This window comes from Oncorhynchus kisutch, linkage group LG2 (assembly GCF_002021735.2).
Source record: "Oncorhynchus kisutch isolate 150728-3 linkage group LG2, Okis_V2, whole genome shotgun sequence".
NCBI classification, from domain to species: Eukaryota; Metazoa; Chordata; class Actinopteri; order Salmoniformes; family Salmonidae; genus Oncorhynchus; species Oncorhynchus kisutch.
In genome coordinates, this window is record NC_034175.2 from 62,528,898 (window position 1) to 62,541,533 (window position 12,636).

The following is a 12,636-nucleotide window of genomic DNA, read 5'->3' on the forward strand; positions in this document are numbered from 1 at the left end:
TCTATGCTCAGAGAGATTGTGTTTATTCAGAGATAAACTCTATGCTCAGAGAGATAATGTTTATTCAGAGAGAAACTATGCTCAGAGAGATAATGTTTATTCAGAGATAAACTATATGCTCAGAGAGATTATGTTTATTCAGAGAGAAACTCTATGCTCACGAGAGATTATGGTTTATCTCAGAGAGAAACTCTATGCTCAGAGAGATTTATGTTTATTCAGAGAGAAACTCTATGCTCAGAGAGATTATTTTATTCAGAGAGAAACTCTATGCTCAGAGAGATTATGTTTATTCAGAGAGAAACTCTATGGTCAGAGAGATTATGTTATTCAGAGAGAAACCTATGCTCAGAGAGATTATGTTTATTCAGAGAGAAACTCTAGGGTCAGAGAGATTATGTTTATTCAGAGAGAAACTCTATGCTCAGAGAGATTATGTTATTCAGAGAGAAACTCTATGCTCAGAGAGATTATGTTTATTCAGAGAGAAACTTTATGCTCAGAGAGATTATGTTTATTCAGAGAGAAACTCTATGCTCAGAGAGATTATGTTTATTCAGAGAGAAACTTTATGCTCAGAGAGATTATGTTTATTCAGAGAGAAACTCTATGCTTCAGAGAGATTATGTTTATTCAGAGGGAAACTCTATGCTCAGAGATGATGCACTATGGAAATGATCCTGCCAGTGTCGAACCAATGCAAGTTGTCTGTTTTCTGATTTGATTTATAAAACTTATTGAGACACAAAATATACAAACTCTTCAGCCTAATTATGCCATTACATTATTGTCATAATTGCTGACACAACCATTAGCCTAACAATCTCAGAAGACGGTCCCATTCTTATCAGTGTAATGGATTTTATTAGTCTATAAGTCTATATTTTGAGCCATAAATAAGTAACCTAGGTGTTTTTTGAGAGCAGACCACTGACTGTACCTTGATGCTGTGTTACTTTCAGCTACTGCCCGCCCCCATGTGGTCGTTTGTTGTTATTACAGCATAATGCTCCACCATCATCATTTCTAAGGCAATAGAGCAAAAGCTAGTACAGGACATTAAGACAAGCTGAGACATGAGGACATACATTATAACTTTGAGGCCATTTTAGGTTTATTGAAAATGCCATGAATACAAGGGTTAATGAACTCCATCTCCCTTCAGATTTGGTTGAATGGAATTTCTCTTCCTACTATGAATGTCTGTCAGTCACAGCCCACACACACTGCCCTTTGTCCTTGTAAACACACACACAAACACACACACACACACACACACACACACACACAACACACACACACACACACACACACACACACACACACACACACACACAATCAGCCCCCACTCTCATATCTGCTCGTTGGCCTTAGATGCAGCCCTGGACACACTAGTGGTAATGTATGTTTTCTTTAGAGAACAAAGCCCTCGTTCAGACGCCAGAGGGGCGGCGAGAACACGCCATCTGAGGAAAGAAGGGAGGGAGGGAGGGAGGGAGGAGTGGATGGATGGATAGATGGATGGATGAATGGATGGATAGATGGATGGATAGATGGATGGATAGATAGATAGATAGATAGATAGATAGATAGATAGATAGATAGATAGATAGATAGATAGATAGATAGATAGATAGATAGATAGATAGATAGATAGATAGATAGATAGATAGATAGATAGATAGATAGATAGATAGATAGATAGATAGATAGATAGATAGATAGATAGATAGATAGATAGATAGATAGATAGATAGATAGATAGATAGATAGATAGATAGATAGATAGATGGAATGGATGGATGGATGGATGGATGGATGGATGGATGGATGGATGGATGGATGGATGGATGGATGGATGGATGGATGGATGGATGGATGGATGGATGGATGGATGGATGGATGGATGGATGGATGGGTGGTAGATGTATGGATGGATGGAGGGGTGGTGGATGGATGGATGGGTGGATAGATTTATGGATGGAGGGGTGGTAGATGGATGGATATATGGATGGATGGAGGGGTGGTGGATGGATGGATGGGTGGATAGATTTATGGATGGAGGGGTGGTAGATGGATGGATGGAGGGGTGGTAGATGGATGGATAGATGGATGGATGGAGGGGTGGTAGATGGATGGATAGATGGATGGATGGAGGGGTGGTAGATGGATGGATAGATGGATGGAGGGGTGGATAGATGGATGGATGGATGGATGGATGGAGGGGTGGTAGATGGATAGATGGATGGATGGAGGGGTGGTAGATGGATGGATGGAGGGGTGGTAGATGGGTGGTGAGAGAAAAATGGCAGACTGCATCCAGATTGAGGTCATACAGAAATCATGTGACTTCATCGCACTACAGTCCCAGAAACCTGATGACAGGATGGACAAGATGTGTAAGAGGGGAATGACTGTGGGATTGGTCCAAAATCAACCCTAACAACACACTACACCCAGTCTCATTAGTATGAGGGAAACTGGGTGTGTCACTGGAGGGGGGGTTTGGAGCAAACGTGAGAATGATGACAGATTCCAGTACTATTCCGTGATCAAACCTTATACTGATAGAGAAAGCACCTATTCCTCTTGAGTGTACAATGTGCATAAGAAATGGAACAGGTTGTGGATTTAGTTCTGAAGACACACAAGCACATTCCTGGCCATGCTAAAACTGCGTGGACAACTAGTGATCTGATCTCTCATAAGAAAACATTCAATTTTCAGACAATAATCTGTTCTACTGCACACCAAGCCAAGAGAACACAGTCCCACACAGAAGGCAGTCACAGAGGGAAGTCACAGAGGGCAGTCACAGAGGAAGTCACAGAGGGCAGTCACAGAAGGCAGTCACAGAGGGCAGTCATAGAGGGCAGTCACAGATCAGTGTTTGTGACACAGAGCTAATAAACACACTTTAACCAGCCTTCACTGCAGAGCTGCCCTTACAGATTGATGATGGCCTATTTGAAGCTGTGTGTGTGTGTGTGTTTTATTTTTTTTATTCTCCAAAGCTCGGTACCCCTATCAAACACCACGGCTCAGGATAAAACAGACTTGGAACAAAGTGCATATGGAAGCCAGATATGGACAAACAGCCAAGAGGAGAATAATTCCACCTTTCCCCCCTCTCTCTTTAAAGTAAATCCAGGTGTACAGAGACTGGCCTCAGAATTCCATTCCTGGGATACAAACTCAAAAACCTCAGTTTTGTTTTGTCAACTTTCAATGTCCAGTATTAAGTGTCAATTATTTTGTAAACAGTAATACACCAGACCTTTTTCTAAATGTTTTTATCTTACATTTCATCACGTCTTCATCACACAGTACATTTTCAAGTGACAGCATCTTCCTTCATACGGGGGGGGGGGGGGGGGGGGGCTGTGTTGACCTTTGATGTGGTTAGTTGCTTCTTCAGCATGTGAAGTGACTCTGGGAGAAGGCACATTATGAAACACATGTTATCTGGTAATAGCCCCCCCACACACATATTCAATGGTTACATCACATACCACTGCAGTCAATGTACATACTGGGAAAAAGCTCTAAGTAAAGTGACGTGTATGATGACGCAATTAGAGAAGTACCACAGAAGATGCATTATGATAGCAAATCATGACAGTTTTCTCCTAAAAAGGCAATTAACCTTGACTGCTATCTGATGCCAATACAGATTAAGTAAATCGGTTCAGCATTTCATGAAGCTTAAATCTGCAGAGACCTGATAATACTGATGGCCTGGCCACTCCTTGGTGGCAGTGATTCAAAAGGGAAGCCATTGCACATATTCATACACGTCTTCTACTGGGAATCACATTAAACCATCTGACCATGGAATCTGAAAACACACACACTCACAAACAACTCATAACTATAGTTATTCACCTTCTCCCCATGATAAAAATGGCATTAATGGTATAATTTCAGAAAATATGTTTTATCTGAGCATATATTCCACCACCCTCTCGCCAACTCTGCTAGAGTTCTGAGTAAGTGGTCTATGTCTGAGACCTGCGGTTGAACCCTTACAGATAGCTTTATCATTGCCAGCATGCAACAGATGTAGGATTTTAAATTGAGCCAGTTTGATACAGCAGGAAAACAATCCTGCAGCAACAGAACATGTGAATTATTAGGTGGGATATAACATTTTTGTAGGAGATGATCCATTTTTCAGTAGCACTTTACTTGAAATGTCATAACAGTTGAAATAACTTGTCATAACCTGTTATAATATGGTCATATCACTGTCAGATACATATATGTAGACCTGTTGTGACATTTATTGCATTATTATATGGCTGGTTATGACACCTACATAAGAGTGTCAAACCCCAAAAAACCTACCACACGAGGGCAAACACTTCATGTCAACACAATGTTTATGTTATAGATTTTGTATTCATTGACCATGTTAAATGATTATTGTAATTGGTGTCAGATATGCACCTACCCCAATGCTCTGTTGCTGATGACTGGGATGAATGCAGGTGCATGTTTCAGGAGCAGGACAAGACACCCTCTTTTTGACTGATGACTGACATTAGGGAAGGTACCTGATAGGCCTATCTGGCTTTATGATGGTCATAATGCTTCTTAACAGTGTCATAAAGTGTATTTTCTTAGTCCAAGTAAAGTGACACAGGATGGTGAAGTTATTTGAAATATGATACCTGTAAAGAATTCATTACAACATCCACAAAGTATTTAAGAAACAAACGTTTAAATGAAAGAAAAAACACATTTGTGTAGATGTCATAACCACCCACAAAATAACACAATATACTGTATGTCACAACATGTGTAAATATATGGGTCATGACAGTGTTATGACAATATTATGACAGGTTTTGACAAGTTATGTCAGTTGTTATGACATATTATGACATGGTAACTTGTTATGACACTGGGTTTCAAATAAAGTGTTACCAATTTTCCATAAGGGAAGTGGAAATTACAAACTTTAGAAGCCTTTTTAAGCCTCAAATACTCTACATTGCAGGAAAATTCTCCCTCCACATGGTGATCAAATTAAGATCCTACATCTGTAGGAGGTTCCAGAAAGAAATCACACTTAGCTAAATACTGTCAGTCGCATACACATTATGTACACTTAATTGGCAAATAACTTGGCAAAGCAGGCTGTCCCATGAAACACTGAGAATAGAATGAAAATAGAGTGCATTCTGGGGGGTTCAAAAGGGTAGGTCCTCCACAGAAGCTGCATTACAGTGGTCTAAAGTGGGACTTTAAAGTTTGTAAATTCCATACAATAACTACTCATCTCTTCTGCATTTAGTGTATCACAAGACGTGAGGGCCACTGAATACTGTAATACCCTGCCAGACTAAGGTATTGTCACTTCTCATTCAGAGTTTTCATGGTTGTCCCACAGACATAGTCCCTTTCATCTCGGGAACATACTTTACAATAGCACAAAGAATCCAAGGCAGTTACAAGAATAAAATCATTAGTCAGCATCACACCTCCTGATATATATCGATGCTGATTGGGGTTATCAGAGGACAAGGTTAGGTTCAGATCTGTTAGGATGTGTTGTGATTATTCTGGGCCGTATTCAAAGAGTCTCAGAGTAGGAGTGCTGACCTAGGGTCAGGTATGTGACTGTCCATGTAATCTTATTTATTATGATCTGAAAGGGAAATCTGATCGCATATCAGCACTCCTACTATGAAACTCTTGAAACTGGTGAGTACAAGCCATTGTGACTAAACAATTGGTGTTTTGAGTGGATGGATTCAGATTCTCAGTGACCCTGTGATGTTGGTCATGATGGATTGTATTGTGTGTCCTCTTCTTGAGGTGGGCCTTGCTTCACTTCTGAAGGTGCAGCAGAATGTTGAGGAACAGTCTCTGATTGGCTGAATATCACTTCCTCCTTTCAGACTCCGTCTGTGCAGAGGAATGAGAGAGAGAGAGAGTGAAAGAGAGAGAAAAAGAAACAGACAGAGAGAGAATACACCCTGCCGTGAAGTTTTGATAACTGTGTAAATCTCTTTAGGGCAAGGAGACTTTTAGAAATATATTTCCCTGTATTTACCCCCCAAAATGAAATGATTTTTAGCTGCAAGTGTGGCTATCATAAAGAAATACAAACGCCATTATGATCTGGACGAGAATGCCAAATTGAGGCAAAGGTAGGCATCTCTGGATTAAGTATTGAATATTAGTTAAAAGTAGTAATTAATAAATTAGGTACATTTCTTTAAATGGACAATTCTGTGAACTGTCTTGTGCAAGTTTTAAATTGACACAATACCTGTTAGCAAAGGTGTCAGCTAGAGATGATGTGCAGGAGCTTTACAACATCAACCCTTTCCTTTCTAAACAATGTTTTTTTAAATATTGCTACATGCCTGGCTTGGCCTCTCTACTTTTGACAGACAGTGGCAACTCAAGAACAATCTGCCCAAATTGCACGTGCTGCCTTTCCTTCAGACTGTAGGCAATACGATAAAAAATGATCCACAACTTGTTTTTAAAAAAGAAGGTAAAAATCCTCTGTGGCCAAATCATGCTTTAGTAGTCTATTTAGAATTATTGTGTTTATTTCTGTATAGACGGGAGTATGTTAATTAGGATATATAATTTAGGCAATTTAATTCAATTTACTTTAGGAAAATCTTAGCTTCCCCTAGCCTTATGGACTCGCTGCCTATGCTTGAAACCATAACAGCACGTAACTTCCATTCACTATTCGAGTGCAGGTTACGGATGAAGTTTGTTTTGTGGGCCACTCAAAATAAAAAATAATTCCACTGGCCTTCCAAGTGGCGCAGTGGCCTAAGGCACTGCAAGTGCTTGAGGTGTCATTACAGCCCCGGGTTCAATCCCAGGCTGTGTCACAGCTGGCAGTGACTGGGAGACCCATGAGGCGGTTAGGAGAGGATTTGGCTGGCTGGGATTTTCTTGTCCCATCACTCTCTAGCGACTCCTTGCGGTGGGCCGGGCGCCTGCAAGCTGACTTCGGTTGCCAATTTTACAGTGTTTTCTCCGACACATTGGTGCGTCTGGCTACCGGGTTAAGTGTGCAGTGTGTCAAGAAGCAGTGCCGCTTAGCAGGGTTGTGTTTCGGAGGACGAATGGCTCTCGACCTTCACCTTTGTGAGTTGCAGTGATGGGACAAGACTGTAACTACCAATTGGATATCACGAAATTGGGGAGAAAAACAGGTAAAAAGTCCAAACAAAATGATAATAATCAAATAATAATTCTATATGTAAAGACCAGATTAAATTAAGAATAGTCTGATGGGTGAGAATATGATCAAGTGCTTGTCAAATTGTGAATGAGAGACTGATGAAGTGTGTGCAGCCTGCGTAAGAAACAGAGCAGAGCTCATGCCTTTCATGCTTTTTTCAAATCATCATTAATTGCATCAACTAAAGTTAAATAAATAATTCCAAATGAAGCATATAGGAGGACCTTTTTCTTTGTTAACCGCTCAACACAGAATAGCTGCATGTGTGCACTCCTTCAAATCATTTGGAGAAATTATCCTTTCTATTTTATTCAGCTATGTTCAATTGAATTCTTTATACTATAAAATAATCTAAAATAATGCCATGGAATTCAAAGCAGGTTTTGTCTGCTAAATGAACTGTGTAGCCTACAGCCATATGGCATAGCCAGATCTGGGCGTAACATTTAAAAAGTATATATATTTTAACCTTCATTTAACTGTCAGTTAAGAAGTGGCGGCAGGTAGCCTAGTGGTTAGAGCGTTGGTGTCAATCCCGGAGCTAACAAGGTAAATATCTGTTGTTATGCCCCTGAACAAGCCAGTTAACCCACTGTCACGACCGTCGTCATAACAGCGTGATATGCGTTCCACATGTTTATTGAATGAAACGCACAAAAACAATAAAGAACGAACGAAACGTGAAGTAAATGAAGTGCTCACAGGCAACTACACATAAACAGGTTTCCCACAATACACAGTGGGGAAATGGCTGCCTAAATATGATCCCCAATCAGAGACAACAAAAACAGCTGCCTCTGATTGGGAACCATACCAGGCCAACATAGAATTTAACAACCTAGATTACCCACCCTAGTCACACCCCGACCTAACCAAAATAGAGAATAAAAAGGCTCTCTATGGTCAGGGCGTGACAGCCACTGTTCCTAGGCCATCATTGTAAATAAGAATTTATTCTTAACTGACTTGCCTAGTTAAACAAAGGTTAAATAAATAAAATAACAAATTCTTATTTACAATGACGGCCTAGGAACAGTGGGTTAACGTCCTTGTTCGGGGGCAGAACGACAGATTTTTACCTTGTCAGCTCAGAGATTCAATCTAGCAACCTTTCGGTTACTGGCCCAACTCTAACCACTAGGCTACCTGCTAATAATAATAACAACTCAGAATATGCTATTCTGTTCTTCTGAAATAGGCTACATTTTCTTCATATCATGTTTCTTTAGACCTGTCTAAAATAAATAATGGATTTACTATGATGGTGTAGACTATATTACATGGATTTATTAGACTTTTTAAAATGTAGATGTTTCAACAGTCTGCATCAGTGTGTGGAAGCCAGGAGATGCTGAACGTGTTTATGTTAATTAACGGTCAATTACTGTGAGAGTTTGGGCACACTCTTTGTTGTATCCCTTACTATCCTTTATGTATAACATCTCCATTCTCCACAGAGCACTAGCAATGCTGAAACCAGCGATGACACAGAGGTTCTTTTAATTAAGGATCGGCATCCTATCAACGGGACAGCTGTAAATCTTGCAGAGCATTTTGTCAACATCGCAGATTTTAGAGAAACAACAAATGTCGGTACATATAAGGGTCTTATATCGGCTGAAAGCTTAAATTCTTGGTAATATAACTGAACCGTCCAATTTACAGTAGCTATTACTGTGAAAAAATGCCATGCTATTGTTTGAGGAGAGCTCCTAACAACAAAACACTTTTTTTTCACTGCGATAGGTTTGATAAATTCACCTCTGAAGGTAAAATGTGTACTTACATTCTGAAATCTTGCTCTGATTTATCATCCAAAGGGTCCCAGAGATAACATGAAGTGTTGTTTTGTTAGATAAAATAATTTTTCATATCCTAAAAAGGTCCATAAAGCATGCACGATCGATTTTGTATTTCCACTCATTCAATTTGCAAAGAAAGGAATCGGTGAACATCTAACCCTAAACTTTGTGTCAACCAGGCAAATCCCATTCGTATGTATTCCTCAGAGATCCTAGAATGTAACCAGACTTCACTATATCATTAGGGGTGTAGTATATCCTATAGGACACCAAATTGGGTCAGAGAGCGACACCTTCATGGCAAACCGATGACGTGGCCGATCTTCATTTGATCGGCTGTATCTTTGTCAAATAAGCACCAATCGGGGTCAAACAAAGATAGCTATATAGCCAATGAGCTGGGCTTTACGGGAGTATCTGTCTGTATCTGTCTAGCATGCCTTTTCCTTTTGGACAAAAATTATAAGAATATTCAGAGTTATGAAGTTATGAAAACTGGTTGTTTTGCAAATGTTAAACTTATAATATGGCTACTAATATTGGAAAAGCTAAATCAAAGTCCAAGTATACAGATTTGACAAATATATATGTTCTCCCTCTTCAGAGACTATGGAAATGTAATGTAAATGTAACATGAATGAAAATGACCGTTTCTCTATGGCTATATGAAGATGACTGTTTCTCTATGGCTATATGAAGATGACTGTTTCTCTATGGCTATATGAAGATGACTGTTTCTCTATGGCTATATGAAGATGACTGTTTCTCTATGGCTATATGAAGATGACTGTTTCTCTATGGCTATATGAAGATGACTGTTTCTCTATGGCTATATGAAGATGACTGTTTCTCTATGGCTATATGAAGATGACTGTTTCTCTATGGCTATATGAAGATGACTGTTTCTCTATGGCTATATGAAGATGACTGTTTCTCTATGGCTATATGAAGATGACTGTTTCTCTATGGCTATATGAAGATGACTGTTTCTCTATGGCTATATGAAGATGAATGTTTCTCTATGGCTATATGAAGATGACTGTTTCTCTATGGCTATATGAAGATGACTGTTTCTCTATGGCTATATGAAGATGACTGTTTCTCTATGGCTATATGAAGATGACTGTTTCTCTATGGCTATATGAAGATGACTGTTTCTCTATGGCTATATGAAGATGACTGTTTCTCTATGGCTATATGAAGATGACTGTTTCTCTATGGCTATATGAAGATGACTGTTTCTCTATGGCTATATGAAGATGACTGTTTCTCTATGGCTATATGAAGATGACTGTTTCTCTATGGCTATATGAAGATGACTGTTTCTCTATGGCTATATGAAGATGACTGTTTCTCTATGGCTATATGAAGATGACTGTTTCTCTATGGCTATATGAAGATGACTGTTTCTCTATGGCTATATGAAGATGACTGTTTCTCTATGGCTATATGAAGATGACTGTTTCTCTATGGCTATATGAAGATGACTGTTTCTCTATGGCTATATGAAGATGACTGTTTCTCTATGGCTATATGAAGATGACTGTTTCTCTATGGCTATATGAAGATGACTGTTTCTCTATGGCTATATTAAGATGACTGTTTCTCTATGGCTATATGAAGATGACTGTTTCTCTATGGCTATATGAAGATGACTGTTTCTCTATGGCTATATGAAGATGACTGTTTCTCTATGGCTATATGAAGATGACTGTTTCTCTATGGCTATATGAAGATGACTGTTTCTCTATGGCTATATGAAGATGACTGTTTCTCTATGGCTATATGAAGATGACTGTTTCTCTATGGCTATATGAAGATGACTGTTTCTCTATGGCTATATGAAGATGACTGTTTCTCTATGGCTATATGAAGATGACTGTTTCTCTATGGCTATATTAAGATGACTGTTTCTCTATGGCTATATGAAGATGACTGTTTCTCTATGGCTATATGAAGATGACTGTTTCTCTATGGCTATATGAAGATGACTGTTTCTCTATGGCTATATGAAGATGACTGTTTCTCTATGGCTATATGAAGATGACTGTTTCTCTATGGCTATATGAAGATGACTGTTTCTCTATGGCTATATGAAGATGACTGTTTCTCTATGGCTATATGAAGATGACTGTTTCTCTATGGCTATATGAAGATGACTGTTTCTCTATGGCTATATGAAGATGACTGTTTCTCTATGGCTGTAGGAAGATGACTGTTTCTCTATGGCTATAGGAAGATGACTGTTTCTCTATGGCTATATGAAGATGACTGTTTCTCTATGGCTATGGTCTTGTCTTACTGGTAATGCCTTTGGTCTTGTCTTACCGGTAATGCCTTTGGTCTTGTCTTACCGGTAATGCCTTTGGTCTTGTCTTACTGGTAATGCCTTTGGTCTTGTCTTACCGGTAATGCCTTTGGTCTTGTCTTACTGGTAATGCCGTTGGTCTTGTCTTACCGGTAATGCCTTTGGTCTTGTCTTACCGGTAATGCCTTTGGTCTTGTCTTACCGGTAATGCCTTTGGTCTTGTCTTACCGTAATACCTTTGGTCTTGTCTTACTGGTAATGTCTTTGGTCTTGTCTTACTGGTAATGCCTTTGGTCTTGTCTTACTGGTAATGCCTTTGGTCTTGTCTTACTGGTAATGCCTTTGGTCTTGTCTTACTGGTAATGCCTTTGGTCTTGTCTTACTGGTAATGCCTTTGGTCTTGTCTTACCGGTAATGCCTTTGGGCTTGTCTTACTGGTAATGCCTTTGGTCTTGTCTTACTGGTAATGCCCTTGGTCTTGTCTTACTGGTAATGCCTTTGGTCTTGTCTTACTGGCAATGCCTCTGGTCTTGTCTTACCGGTAATGCCTTTGGTCTTGTCTTACCGATAATGCCTTTGGTCTTGTCTTACCGGTAATGCATTTGGTCTTGTCTTACTGGTAATGCCTTTGGTCTTGTCTTACTGGTAATGCCTTTGGTCTTGTCTTACTGGTAATGTATTTGGTCTTGTCTTACCGGTAATGCATTTGGTCTTGTCTTACTGGTAATGCCTTTGGTCTTGTCTTACTGGTAATGCCTTTGGTCTTGTCTTACTGGTAATGCCGTTGGTCTTGTCTTACTGATAATGCCTTTGGTCTTGTCTTACTGGTAATGCCTTTGGTCTTGTCTTACTGGTAATGCCTTTGGTCTTGTCTTACTGTTAATGCCTTTGGTCTTGTCTTACTGGTAATGCCTTTGGTCTTGTCTTACTGGTAATGCCTTTGGTCTTGTCTTACTGGTAATGCCTTTGGTCTTGTCTTACTGGTAATGCCTTTGGTCTTGTCTTACTCGTAATGCCTTTGGTCTTGTCTTACTGGTAATGCTTTTGGTCTTGTCTTACTGGTAATGCCTTTGGCCTTGTCTTACCGGTAATGCCTTTGGTCTTGTCTTACTGGTAATGCCTTTGGTCTTGTCTTACTGGTAATGCCTTTGGTCTTGTCTTACTGGTAATGCCTTTGGTCTTGTCTTACTGGTAATGCCTTTGGTCCCTACACTGCTTCTGTATGTGTTCTGGTAAAATCCTGAATGAGTGAGTGGTTACTGTAAAGTACTGGGGTTTTCTTTGTGCACCAGATACAGACCCTG